Source organism: Glandiceps talaboti, chromosome 20 (genome assembly GCF_964340395.1).
Source record: "Glandiceps talaboti chromosome 20, keGlaTala1.1, whole genome shotgun sequence".
NCBI classification, from domain to species: Eukaryota; Metazoa; Hemichordata; class Enteropneusta; family Spengelidae; genus Glandiceps; species Glandiceps talaboti.
The window spans coordinates 5,055,745-5,070,128 of NC_135568.1; the positions used below are offsets into that span (position 1 = coordinate 5,055,745).

Sequence of the window (14,384 nt, forward strand, 5' to 3'; positions counted from 1 at the left end):
TAAAATGCAATTACTACTAGTATAGTTTTTGTTATCCGATTCAGGATGAAATTGATCCCAGTATTAGTAGTACCCACTTTCGTCACCGAAGCAAATGCTTTTAAAACTTACAATGCTAATTAATGTAAATTGACCCTAATTAGTCGGACAGACTTAGCTCACTGATGCAAAAGTTCTAAAACTTTTTTCTATCGTGGTAATTAATCGAAGTGTTTTTGGATGACATAAACGCCTGTGGATGTAATCTAATGCGTATAATAATGACAGTTTTCAGAAAGAACATTCCACGAGTCCACCCTAATAAGAAGATTACGGGCTCGATAGGGCTTAGCGTTGTTACTTGTGTCCCTATTACGACATAGCTTTCAACCCCTTGTTACGATTCCTCTGAAATACAGACGGACTCCCAGCAGCACGTCTATAGGATTATTTCCCCACAATTTCCGACAGAAACGGGTACTAACTACATCATACAATCAAGCCCCAAGACCTATTTATAAATCTTTGTTGGTAGAAAATCAATAAAATTAATACAGAAATGAAGGTAACTTTAAGGTCATAGAGTGCAAAGATTTGCCATTTGTGAACATTTCTTACACTATTCATTTACTAATAGCTAATTAGCACATGTAACCATTCTCAGTATTGGACCATTTTTTGTAATTTTATTTTAGAAATACATCTTAGGTATGCAAAAAGTCACATAAAAGTAGATTTTTTTTGCATGACTAACTTTACTTGTAAAGTGCTGCCTGTGGATTGAACCCCCACTGCGGCATACCACAATGTTTGCGGCTGTTTGCCTAAAACTGCACAGGTAGAGATAGCCTAATTTTCTGTAGCGCTACCAAACTTAACGGTAAATGATTACGGTTACGAGAAGAAAACCCTATACTTTTTAACTTAATCGAATTCAAGTCACAGGAGGCACAGTTGAAAGCAGTCTTTCAATAGGAACATCATAGTGGTGTCCCTCCGGGCTGTCGAAACCCGAAGTAATCTTATAACGGTGTTAGGAATCATCGTGCTGAATAGAGGAAGCATTTGGAAGCAATACAATTTATACAAATCTTTTTACAGTTTACAGCCTATCCTAATTGCATACCGGTAAACCATATCTACGCTAGATAATCTTGTACGGACCACATGAATAAAACAGCGGACAATGGCCGATAGAATGCCGACTGTATGTCGATTGTTGTCCGTTTCTGCACTTTCTTGTGTGCTCGTTTTTGGACGCGAGCTTCCCATTGATGCCCATGTTGACGACAATATAGACCGGGCGAATTCTTCTAGACACTCTGCCAATACCTATTCATGCTGGGTTTTGTGAAAAAGGTCTGTACAGTTTCAGTTAGAGGGTATCATCGTTTGCCCTCAAGCTAAAAGAAGATCCAATGTGTGTGTGTGTGTGTGTGTGTGTGTGTGTGTGTGTGTGTGTGTGTGTGTGTGTGTGCGTGCGTGTGTGTGTGTGTGGGTGGGTGAGAGAGAGAGAGAGAGAGAGAGAGAGAGAGAGAGAGAGAGAGAGAGAGAGAGAGAGAGAGAGAGAGAGAGAGAGAGAGAGAGAGAGAGAGAGAGAGAGAGAGAGAGAGAGAGAGAGAGAGAGAGAGAGAGAGAGAGAGAGAGAGAGAGAGAGAGAGAGAGAGAGAGGGGTATTGAAGTTGATGATGGAAGAAAGACGACCTTCCTCTCAGTCACGTTGTAATTGAAGAGTCAGACGACCACTCCACTACACTACACTACATCAAACCATTTCGAATAGATGTTGTATCACATGGCATATAGTTACTAAAAGACCACTCCATTGCATAGGTCGTGGTAGAACTCCTTTTCAGAGGTGACGGTGAACGAGTAAAAAATAACAAACAATTTGACTTTATTTTCTTATCAGAGTGGCTCGTCTTGCATATTAAATAAGTCACTAGAGGCAGTAGATACAAGACTCACTTTAGAAGGTATGTTACTAATTGCTGTATGTATTGACAATAAACTACACATGCCTATTAAACAAGCATCGTTGCAATTCTAATGAACTTATTCGTATTCGAAACAGGTGACTGTAAATAACGTAATTAGGATAGTATTCTGTTAATGGTAGTCTACCGAATTCCTCACAAGTACAATGCTCTCCGACCAATGGTAAACAAATGGACTATGCAAGCAGAGAAAAAAGAACTTTTAAAGCTAACAGTGTCTATTACTCTCTGATGTATTGAATGGCCGACACAACGTGTCTTATAGTCTGATGCAAAATGTATCGTTACTTATGTCACTAATTTTAATCTGCCTACAATACAGAATATTGAAATATACCGAAATTCTTCAATGTGCATTTTCTTAATTTTGATACATGTTATGGATGTAGTGACGTCATACATGCATACATTAAATTTTCAAGGTAGAAACAACAAGTTTTGGCACGTCTGAACATGGCATTTTGGTCTGAATAACCTCATTACAAACCAGCTAATGTTTTCAAGTATCTCATCATCTAGTAAAACAGACGTTTGACAAATTTAAATGATACAGGACAGCTTACTCTTTAATGTACGTCTGTTAAGTTTTCTCTGGGGGAAGGGGGGGGGTTAAGACCTAGAAAAGCAATGGGAACTTGACACAAGTATGAGGGTTGGAGGGGGAGGAGTTATTTGTCAAACCTCTATTAGCTAAGGAAATGAAATTGGTACGACCAAATTAACGCATGGATTTTTAAAATCAGTATATGAATGAATGCATGCATGCATCGAATGGACTAATCTAAAATATACAATAATGTAGTGGCAATTTGTGGTAGGTGTTGCAGTGTAAGACCGCCCCGAAGCTATGCAATTATAAATAGGGTATTCTAGCCGAAATGGAAGTCTGCCTCCCTGATCGCCGTCTATTCCAAATCTAAAACATTAAAGCTTCCTTCGACTGTCTAGATAATTAATCAACTTTGGTAGGAAAGGGTTAAAATAAGTGATACTCGCAGTTTAAGATAGTAATACATCCATGGTACAGGCAATGGTAAACTGAGACGTAAACACATACACAAATAATTCATTGATGTAGAAAAATAAATTAGGTAGAGTACGCAGAGTTCACTCTATTCGTGGTTGTTGTTGTCACAGAAAAAATGTGATTCCATACCACGTACATCAACCATGGAATTAGTCTCAACATGGATGTATTATCCATGGTCTCAATAACAATACACATTTCGACGAACGACTTGTCTTTCTCCTCTCACGGCTATACGAAAAAGTACATGTCATAAGCTTAACTAATAGCATTAAACGTGATCTTACCTGTTAATACACCGTGAGACTGATCGCTAGGAACAAGCTCCGATTACCGAGACCGTATGAATGCTGCAAGGACACCCCTACTTCTGAGGATGACTGTAGTGCTCTGACAACTTCTCTAATCTTTCCGTTTCACAGCTTGGTTTGTAAGAAAGACCGATAATTGGTAGGCGAATTAGCAAACTCTTTAGAATAAGAATAGACGTGGCGAGTTGAAGCCACTTACACCTAACCACCTTTTGCATATCTCTATTGGCCGGTAATCAGATCACCTAGTCGCATTTATAAGTATCTTCATCGACGTAGAGTTCTGTCAAAATTCAGCGGGTCGTGAAATCCATTTATTTGCCATGTAATTACTTAGGCACGTATACTTTCAATGGTTCAGAGTTCATGTCATGTGTGTTCATTATGACCACTAATCTCTTCGCCTGTGTGACCTCAAGAGAACACCTTTTATGATGGAAATCTCCTATTTCAAATTATCGATTCAATAGCCGGTGTTTTTTTTAAATGACGCTCAGGCTGGATTTCTGTCAACTTGTGCTTTGTGTGGTGAATAATCTCACAAAAAGTGTATGTATATACTATTATAGTATACTATTGTCTTCTCAATCATTGTCATTCAAGAGACAGCCCCACTGTGTTGTTTACATATCATTTCATTTCAAAAGAATGTACTGTTTTACAGATTCACACTTATTGTTGTTTTTGGCGGTATTCACAATATCACTCGTTACATGTTGATACATAAAACCATTTACAATACAGTGGTGGGGTTCCACTTCATATCTTTTGTTGTCACCTGTTGCTTTAACTAGTTGTAATCATTCACTAGCAGTAACTGGGATATTTATTCATTCCATCAGACATCTAACAATGTATTCACTGAAAATTGTCCAAATACCAATTAGACACACATGCATATATACATGTTAATTAATTACAGTGGATTGTATCCATAGATATAGTACAATAACAGGTTGGAATCGTGATCGTGTTGGGAGCGCTGATTTTAGAGTGTGGACCCCAAAATCAATTTGATTGGTTTTATTGTACAATGTTATATGTACAACTACACAAATATGTGTTTATCCACACGTGGTCCAATACTGTGCGCATGGTATACGATATAACGATTATACATCTAACACTGTTAAAAACCGCCACAGTTGCAGCTATTGCAGGCTATGAGTCCGTGGACTAAACCTAGAGTACAGCCGATGTATTACTGTTTCTTTTTTTTTTCAAAGCCACTAATCAACACACAGCATAAAAAGTGCCATAGTTATGTTAAATTTTGGTTCCTCCAGGAAATACAAATTTCCAATAGAGTCGTGAAAAGGATGTAATTCGTAGAAAACAAAGTAAACATTAGAGAAAGTAATTTATCAATCTTCTACCTACTTATTTATAGCTCAACTACACACAGCAAAGGTTGGGTATTGTCGTGAGCAAATTGCGCACTAGATCGGCAATTTGCCGACAGAGGGCGCCCAACTTATGAACACACTCATCAACGGTGGCGACTTCGTTTGTTGTGTGATAGCAAATATATATCCACGAAATACTAGTAATACGCAGATTTTGACATTGGTCGTCAAAGTATTATGCACACACTGTCTTTCATCATCAAGTTCATATAGTATTGTTAGAGTTTACTGTGCTTTGATTCATGGTGAACAGTTTCACCAACGTGCAAGGCACCCAGATTTCGGGCCCACGGTACTATACGGAGTGACACACACTTGTACATTGATTGTATCAGTTTGGCAAACACAAACACACGAAGATGTCTTCGTTATCTTTTAATCACGTGGACAACTGATCAAAATCTTAGTATCAACTAAAATCTCTGAAGACTTTACCTCAACAAACTTGAAGTCCTCCAACCATAGACACTGTCTATGCTCCAACATAGCTGTGCGGGTTGTCTTCCTATCACGTAACATTGGATCACATTAAAGGTAAGTCATCACTGTAGTTACCATGAATTGACGGATTATCTTGAGTGTTGAGGTAAATCTCGATTTCACTAGAATTTGACGAAGTAAAAATATCAACATCAGAGTGTTTACACCTGCCTAGCTGTGTTCTGAAACAGGGCTCACGCACGTTAATTAGATATACATGTGAACCATGGCTTCGAAGAGGCATTTCAAGCAGATTAAGATGATTGTCATACATCTGCCAAGAATTCACTTTGTGATTCTCGTTTTAGCGTTACACGTTAAAAAACGGCGATCACCAAGGCTACTTTAAATGTATGTGTGTGTGTGTGTGTGTGTGTGTGTGTGTGTGTGTGTGTGTATTTGTTTATTCATTCGTTTTACCTAACAATTATGTAACAGATCGTGACCCCATTACATGTTTCTGCACCCGCAACATTATGTAATTCTTACTATAAAACATAAATAATCCAGAAATACGTTCAAATCTCTCCCATTACAATAAATACGAAGGTAGTTGCACCGTCGCAACAACCAAGAGCTAGTTCAGGTAAAGTTATTATTCAATACATTGACTGAGATCTGTGTGTAAAAAACACTTCGCCTGTTGCACGACCGGGAGAGTCGTTCCATAATGCGCCCTCAACGTCGGATCAGTAAGTTGTTGCTCCAAGACAGTTCTAACATGTGACAGCGCGAAATATAGTCGTGTTATTTGTTTTGGTTTAGTAATTTGATTATATATTCCTTTCAATGAAATACAATGCCACTTTTACAGCATAATATCAAGGCAGATGCAAGGAATGGGATACATATATTTTTATATATCTTGAACTGTTGAGGGAAGCAGGTACCGTTTTTTTCAAAGGTATTCAATGTACAGGAAGAAATCATCGTTTTTTTCTCACTGAACTCAAAATGTACACTCGAGCTCTTCTCTGCTATATGACAATCTGATTAAAGTGGTGGATATGGCTCGATTTCTTTATTTACCTCTATTTCCCATCGCTTAGTTTTGTTTGTTTTCGATTTTGTAGTTCCAAATTGTTTCATATTGTTTCATATTGGTATGAAATACTTTCAACTGTGTTTATCTGTAAGCGCATGTTTGTCCATGCCTTTACTTGCAATTCGATTGATTTTGACTTGCAACTCGATTGATGTATTACGTCGAGCAGACAAAAACGCTTACGTCAATTCAATTTTGGAACTCGATTAATTTTGACTGTAATACCTTGAACTAACAAGTCATAACCTAATAATTTAGATTTGAAGGCATGGAGAGAGATTTACTTCTCTGAACTTGAATTGACTAGCACGCGACACAAACGTGACCGGAAACTCACAAACGTCACAGTAAATCATTCCATGGGAACCTTGGACAGCTTTCATCAACCGTGACACGTTTAAACTTCGAAGTCGTCATCGTCTGCGATCAACAATTCATTTTTTACCAAAGTAGAAATGAACCGGATATGACGTCATGGACTGACGTCACAATCATAGAAAAGTTTACGTTGTGGTCAGAGTGTGACCCCCTTATTGGAAATCTGAATCGGGGAAAAATGACTTAAGGTATAGTCGTTTATTATAATCGATTGACTACATCGATTGTATGGTATAAAAAAAACATAATTTGAATGCCAAAAGTCGATTGTATATACAGGCATAATTATGAAAATCTTATATGTTAGTAAAACTTAAATAAAAACACACACAAACAAACTTTGAAACTTCAAGTAAGACCTCAGGCGTATCTTTTGACCGAGTTAACTTTTTATTGTACGTAATAAACGATATAAAAGGTTCAAAAGATAATCTGAAACCTAGTTTGAACAGCAGTTTCGTTGTCTGTGGACGTGTGAACGTTCTCTATATTGTTACTGAACAGTGGCTTTGATGAGCATAGGTCGTACAGCCTCAACCCACGTGACCTGTGTTTTGTGATCTTTACAACATGTAGTGTGTTATACAGGAAGTCGGTAATTTTTTGTGGGACACACCACCTTTTGGCGGTAAATCACACAACTGTCCTCCCAAAAGTCATGACAATACATACGTTATGGAGACCACAATACAGGACTGTTTCCATTTCAATGCACGCCAGTAGTATTTTCCCACCGTATTGTATGGACATGAGTCAGACGATAAGAACGTAACAGTGCAAGTAGCGCAAGATCGTTAGTGAAGTGTGGACAACATGGGTGTTCTTTAACCATAGAAAGAGTATGTTTATCGGGTTAATGTTAGTCAAAATTGAAAACCTATACTGCTAAACCACAAACTGCTACTTCACAAAAGTGAATTTGTATTAAAAGTGACCAATTTTCGTCCCAAATTGTGATTCTGCATGTTTGAGCAACGGTTACAAATCAAATGTTCAGTATTGAGTTAATTGTCATGACAACAAATGCGATGACTGTTTATAATCTCAAAAAAGAAAGAAAAAGTTGGGAGTACGTTTATTAAGAATGACTGACAGCATGGTGAGGAGCTCAGCACAACTTGAAAGTTGACGGTGAGAGTATACTCTTTAGTACATGAAGCGAGATTTGACGAGAAACTGTCACCAGATTATTTTTTTCTTTTTGGTTAATCTCAGAGTACAAGTTGATACATTACTAAATGGATACACGTTAACATTGAAGTCGAAAACAATAGAAATTGAATGAATGAACGGACGAATGAGTTATGTACATATACATTTGTGAGTTCTGGAGTAGTGGATCAATAAGTCAGTTAGTTATAAAGAAGGCCTGAATTTTTGGAAACAATGCTTCTTCGAGAAAGGGACAAGAATGAACCATGTAAACAGATTCTGATTAAGATCTAACCACACTCTAACTTAGAATAAAGAAAGAGCTTCCATAACAACAACAACAACAACAACAACAACAACAACAACAACGACGACGACGACGACGACGACGACGAAGACGACAGCAACAGCAGCAGCAACAATAACAAAACGCATGCTTACTTAACTTTTTAGCTTGATTTCGAAATATTGGAATTTAACGTCACAATGGAAGTTTTACATTCTTTTAAAAGCAGGGGGCAAATAAGGGGCAGGATCTATCATTCGACAGCACTGAAGCGTGGACTGATTGACTTTGGCACGGGTAGATCACAGGGTGTGGTCGGGATGAGCCAGTGATTTGAACAATACCAGACGATGATATCATTTCACACCTTATGTGTAAGAAGTAGTCAACATATCATGTAAGTTAGAATACGTGTAGTTTATATTCGCCTTACAAATTCCGGCCATAAAAATCACGAAAAGTGCCAACCAACACTTTTGAGAAAAGTGGTTCCTCCCAGAAAGAAGACACAGAAGTCGTAAATCTCAACAGATAGTTGTTAAGGTCACCAGTTTACCTGGATATATATTTTATGAAGTGCGTTATCTGGGTAAGTTGGATGCTTCGTACACTACTAACTAGAAACCACGGTAAGTCCATTTGCGACATAATCTTGAATCCTTGGATTTTAGTTTTACTACTTGAAGTCCACACAAAAGATAAGCAGCCAATCTTGCATTATATAATACTATTGATAAGTTCATAACTACATACTTCAAAACCAACTAAGTTGAACAAGTCAAGTACTATCCTAAATGATCTCATGGTATATGTAGAACATTCGAGAGTTTTGCTTTTGATTTTTCATGCCGGTTTAGCATCCACGTTCAAAATTGCGAAACAAAATACCCGCTTTCCATTTCTGAACTATTTCGCAATATTTTACAGTTTTCGGTGCACTTAGTGATAGAAAGTTTGTATATAAATGACACCATAGTGTGAAAATTTATCGCAATGGTAAGACCTATAACGGCAGACATACATCATCACCATTCTAGGTGTTGGATTGCGTTTAATAATCTCCATGAAGATCTTTATACATGTTTTTTACTTTCACGTGCGTGTATACGTTGGTTTTGTGTTTCGGATAGACATTACACAGTGCCGCCTATCCATTGCATGTTAATCCTTTTGTCGAACTTCAACACTCGAGCCTTGAGCACAGACGGCATTGGGGTGGTTGGGGGTGTGTGTGTGTGGGGGGGGGGCGAGACACACATCCAGTCAACTGATTAACGTACTTTTAGTGATACTCCAGACGCAATTCAACCTATCAACACACGTAATTCCTATCGATATTACAGCTAATCACATTACTTATGAAGAATGTGAAGAAAATTAACACTGAGTGCATTTTAAGTGCAGACAGAAAACAAATATTTTCACTCCCTCTGCTGTCAATGTATTTAGATGACCCATGATCATTTTATAGTGTGAAAGGTCAGCTGAACGGAAATAGAAAGCTTTAAGAAACCTTTACAGGTATCACTTAAAGTAATGGTATTAGAAGTAAAGACGAAGGTAGAGTAATAATGCGACTAGTCATGTGTGACGATAAACCTACAAATTAGCCCTGATTTAAGACCCACAAAAGTAAACAGATTGTAAATGCCACGGCCACTCATGTAAGGACGAAAAAGAAACCAGTAAGTTGAACCAGGAGTGCTTCTAAACGACTAGTCACTGCAACAACGTTAACTATTGTGAGATCTGATTGATGTCAAATGATGTTTGTCCGAGTGTTATGCTACAAACCGTGTATTCAGTAGCTATACTGATTAACGTCTGTAAGGGCTACAATGAAAAACACTTCGTGAAAGTTCACTCGGTGATCTACTTTTTCACTTCGAGTAAGTAAGATGTCGAGCCGAACCCCCCCCCCCCCCCGCCCCTTCCAAAGAAATCCGACGTCTGATCTTCAACCAAACTTCGTAAAAAGTTAACTTGGTGAAGTATTTTTACAACCCTTGTAACTTAGAAACTATGAAAATAAAAACAAAACGTCTGGTGAAATATGTGATTCTGTGCATAGTTACTATATGGTTTCAGCAAAGCCGCTCTTTATAATGTCGACTTTACGGTGCTTTGTTAACAAGACTGAAAGCTGGACAGAGTTGTTTTTGAAACCTTTTGAGTCGAGTCTTGTTGAGACCGTCCATTTTTCGTTTTTGTTTGTTCATAGAATGAATGACTGTGACAAAATGATAAATGTCCATTACATCAATATTGTATGTGTTTGAAAGCTAATGTCCGATGGCGATCAACGTTTGACGTTTTCTTGCTGATCTTATACAAATACCATCTCTTAAGTCTATTACTCAGCTATGTATTTTAAAAGTTACAAATTAAAAGAACTTGAACAAAAAAGAAAAGACTGTCGCGAAAACATATTTGACCAACTGACCCATGGTTCATTCATCAGTATATACGTCTCTTCAACGATCCACATGACGACCATCAATCCATTCAGCAGCATACGTCCCTTCAACGATAGACACAGCAACCAGTCGACGGTCGATCCACACAGCACCCAATCGGCCGTCGATACACACAGCCACCAATCGACCGTCGATACACACAGCAACCAATCGACCGTCGATCCACACAGCAACCAATCGACGGTCGATCCACACAGCAACCAATCGACGGTCGATCCACACAGCAACCAATCGACGGTCGATCCACACAGCAACCAATCGACTGTCGATCCACACAGCAACCTACAGACCGTCAATCCATACAACACCCAATCGACCGTCGATCCACACATCAACCAATCAACGGTCGATCTCTATCCATCATTACCATTTAGGTAAGAAGACAACTAACCAACCAACCAACCGACCGACCGACCGACCGACCGACCGACCGACCGACCGACCAACCAACCAACCAACCAACCAACCAACCAACCAACCAACCAACCAACCAACCAACCAACCAACCAACCAACCAGCCAGCCAGCCAACCAGTCAAACAGCCAGCTACCAAGGAAAGAAATTACAAGAATATTGTAAAACTGTCGTTACCCTATATCTCACCTTCCAAATATGGCATCAACGGCCTAAATTTAGACAGCGACACCAGTGTTGCTACAAGGTGGTCTACACATCGCTTACCACTACAATATCTTATTGTATATTGAACACTATAGCCATGGATGGCCGGGGTTAAGATGTGACCTTAGTGACCAGAATCACAATGTACGTGGTACAGGGTTGTCACCAACCTAATCTAGCGTGTTCAGCAATACTGACTTGCCATCAATACATTCATTCTGTATCATTGCATCTTATGTGTTAGAGTAGTTCGAGATATTTGTAGGTCGTCGAATCTTCCAGACTGGCTCTTGTTGAAGCACTCTTGTCACAAAGTCGATGTATCAATGAATCGTTGTTAACAAGTTTCCTTGGGTTACTGTGTTTAATATTGAGTAGGATGAATGTACGTGAAATCCGCTTTTGAACCGTTCACCCATCTATCGCGTTACTAAACAGAACGTCCTAGAAACTTTGCATCCCGAAAGGCAAAAATTGAACCCCTTAGTGTAAATATTTCTTACTAACTAAAGAAAAGTGACATTGTCTTAAATTCATAAATATTAAAAAAGTAGTTATGAATCATAACAAAGACGCCATAACAACATTGTTAACAAGTTTCCTTGGGTTACTGTGTTTAATATTGAGTAGGATGAATGTACGTGAAATCCGCTTTTGAACCGTTCACCCATCTATCGCGTTACTAAACAGAACGTCCTAGAAACTTTGCATCCCGAAAGGCAAAAATTGAACCCCTTAGTGTAAATATTTCTTACTAACTAAAGAAAAGTGACATTGTCTTAAATTCATAAATATTAAAAAAGTAGTTATGAATCATAACAAAGACGCCATAACAACATTCTAGAGAGTAACACGAATCGAGAGAGAATATGCGGAAAGGCTCCCAGTACTGAAGACAAAACGAAGGGTACATCATTATAGGTGGATGCACAGAGACTCAGCAGTATCCACGATAAATGAATGCATGAAAAATGGCATGACACAATGTTAAAAATCGCTCTTGGGGCGGGAAAATAATGAGGAAGGAACTTCTCAGAGATTGTACTACAGTGGAAAGATATATCTTTTTATACTGCAACTTGAAATATGTCTTCACTTTTTCAAACTATGGTGAGATGAGGTGAGGAGTTTCAAACCAACAACTAAATCTTGTACAATTGCTTTGGTCGTAAAGAGTTTTGTCAGTTGTCGTCATAAATCTTATTTCACCAGTTAGTGAAAATGGTAGAAGACACTGCGTCAAGTCATGCGCATTACTTCAAAAAGAGTTAACTATTCCCGCCAGCCAGACGGTGACAGGTAGCTTTGAGGGGAACTTCCTTAATGGTACCACAGGGCCTTAAGATGGTGAAGTGAATTCGCAATTGTGTAGTATTTGTTTCATGAAGATACATGTGACTTGTGAGTCGGCAAACAATCATCGATTACAATATATTGACAAACGTGCATAGCACCGTGTATTACAGGTCAAAAGAATTTCAACACCTATGTTAGAACACGAGATTGTGACGAACAACAATTCCAGGTGTGTAAATAGTTCGTGGTAACGATTTCATGACAGATCCTCTGTTTGTCGTCAAAGACAGAATAGACTGATCGAAGATGTACTTGTTTCAAAGAATAGCGGTATCAATGTCAAGTGTACGTGTAATGCCCTGAACCCGTGAAAGTAAAAGCACACTAAAGGTGTGAAAAAAGGTTGTCTTTTAGAGTTAGCTCAAAAAATCCTATGTAATCCTCATTGCTTCATTGATACGATTACACTAATGAAAGAACTTGGGATTGAAACCATGGTCTTTAAAGAATCTATAAAAAATCCTCTTGGGAGTGTACAATAGTAGCCTACCTACATTCTGCATTGTCATAGCTAATTTAGAGATATACCAACCTTAATTAATTCAACAATATGAGAAAAACCAAAACAGTTATTGTAGTGAATTCGCTTATTCATTGCATTCACTTCCATGAGATTATGGTCAGCTCTACTGTAACACCATCTTAGGAATGAAAGGAATTAGTGAAGGGAGGTACTGTCCAATACTTGTCTCTGCCAATAATCCTACCACTACTTGTACTATTAGCTGGGATATAAAAGATACCGTGTTTGAAAGTATGTGGTCATTGTGGTCAAATTAGGATAAAGTCTTTAATTGGTTCTCACTGCCTTGACAATGATCGAGCCTCGAAGGTTTTTGTAATGTTGACTCGGTCGGGTATCTTCTTGGTAAAGGTGTTAAAGAAGGGCAGGTAACTGTAGCTCTGAATGCTCCCAATGTTGGGTTTATTCTCAGTGGTCTGAGGTTTATGAAACTGTCCACAGTATTCTTACTTTACCTATACATTTGTGTCTACTCTAGGAACATTAACAGGTATTTATCTTCGTAAAAACAAAACTGCTTTTGTGTTGTTGCAAACAAAGAGTGTGGCTAATTGTTCAGTTCTTGATGTAATGATCACCGTCGATACCTGCTACTGTTCACCTCTATTCAGAGTGAGACAATACAGTGTTTACACATCACTACCCGCCAATAAAGAACACTAATTGAGTTCGATAAACTTTAGTTATCCCGATAGGCTTTGGCAGCGTAACCAATTTGCTTCTCACAGGGATCTACCTACCCGGTGGAAACAATAAGGGGCACGAACTTGACGAGAGGTGTGCAATTTTTGGTGGACGTAGAAAGGTTGACTGCAAGCGTCAAACTGAGCATATAGCTAAGTTGAGAAGGGTACACTAAAAGCAATCCCAATTACTGCAATTCTTCGTTGTGTTGGTGAGTTTTCTCTTTTAATTTGTTAGTTCGGTATTTGGTTAGTCTTGCAGCTCGACCATCGGGCTACTCTGGGTCAACCGAAGGTCATATAGGGCCCAACCAACACAGAGGTACTGCCACCCTTTCTATCAAAGCAAATTCTGGGGTCCCACTCCAAGACTAGTTGGTGTGAAGTACTAGTATCAAAGAGTTTCGTCATTGCTGATTCTGTACGAACGTCGAACACCGAGTTTCTTATCTACTACATAAAAACGAAATTACTGCAATCTTGGAGTAATGACCTTCCGTAGGGATGTCTTCACAAGGGAAATGTTTTTTGAGAGTTCAGTTGTAGTGACTAGAACATACACAAGAACTTGCAAATTTTCCAAGTCTATTTTTAAAGCTAACCTTTTCCAGTCACCCCGTAGACTTCTTTGTCGGAGAGATGCATGCAATATGTCTGAACAAT

The 14,384-nt window shown here is 38.5% G+C and overlaps 1 protein-coding gene across 9 annotated transcripts in view; it reads left to right on the plus strand.

The window, feature by feature from the left end:
- Positions 1 to 8,307: 8,307 nt before the first annotated feature.
- The window catches only part of LOC144450491 (uncharacterized), a 32,319-nt gene continuing 26,242 nt past the window's right edge, over positions 8,308 to 14,384 (plus strand). For 3 of the 9 annotated variants that reach the window (XR_013482250.1, XM_078141124.1, XM_078141123.1), the window contains exon 1: positions 8,309 to 8,690. The gene's annotated coding sequence lies outside the window, so the exon portion shown is untranslated. Of the gene's footprint in view, positions 8,691 to 14,384 lie in introns of all 9 variants that reach the window. The other 6 variants (XR_013482251.1, XM_078141125.1, XM_078141117.1 and 3 more) reach the window with 4 other exon arrangements.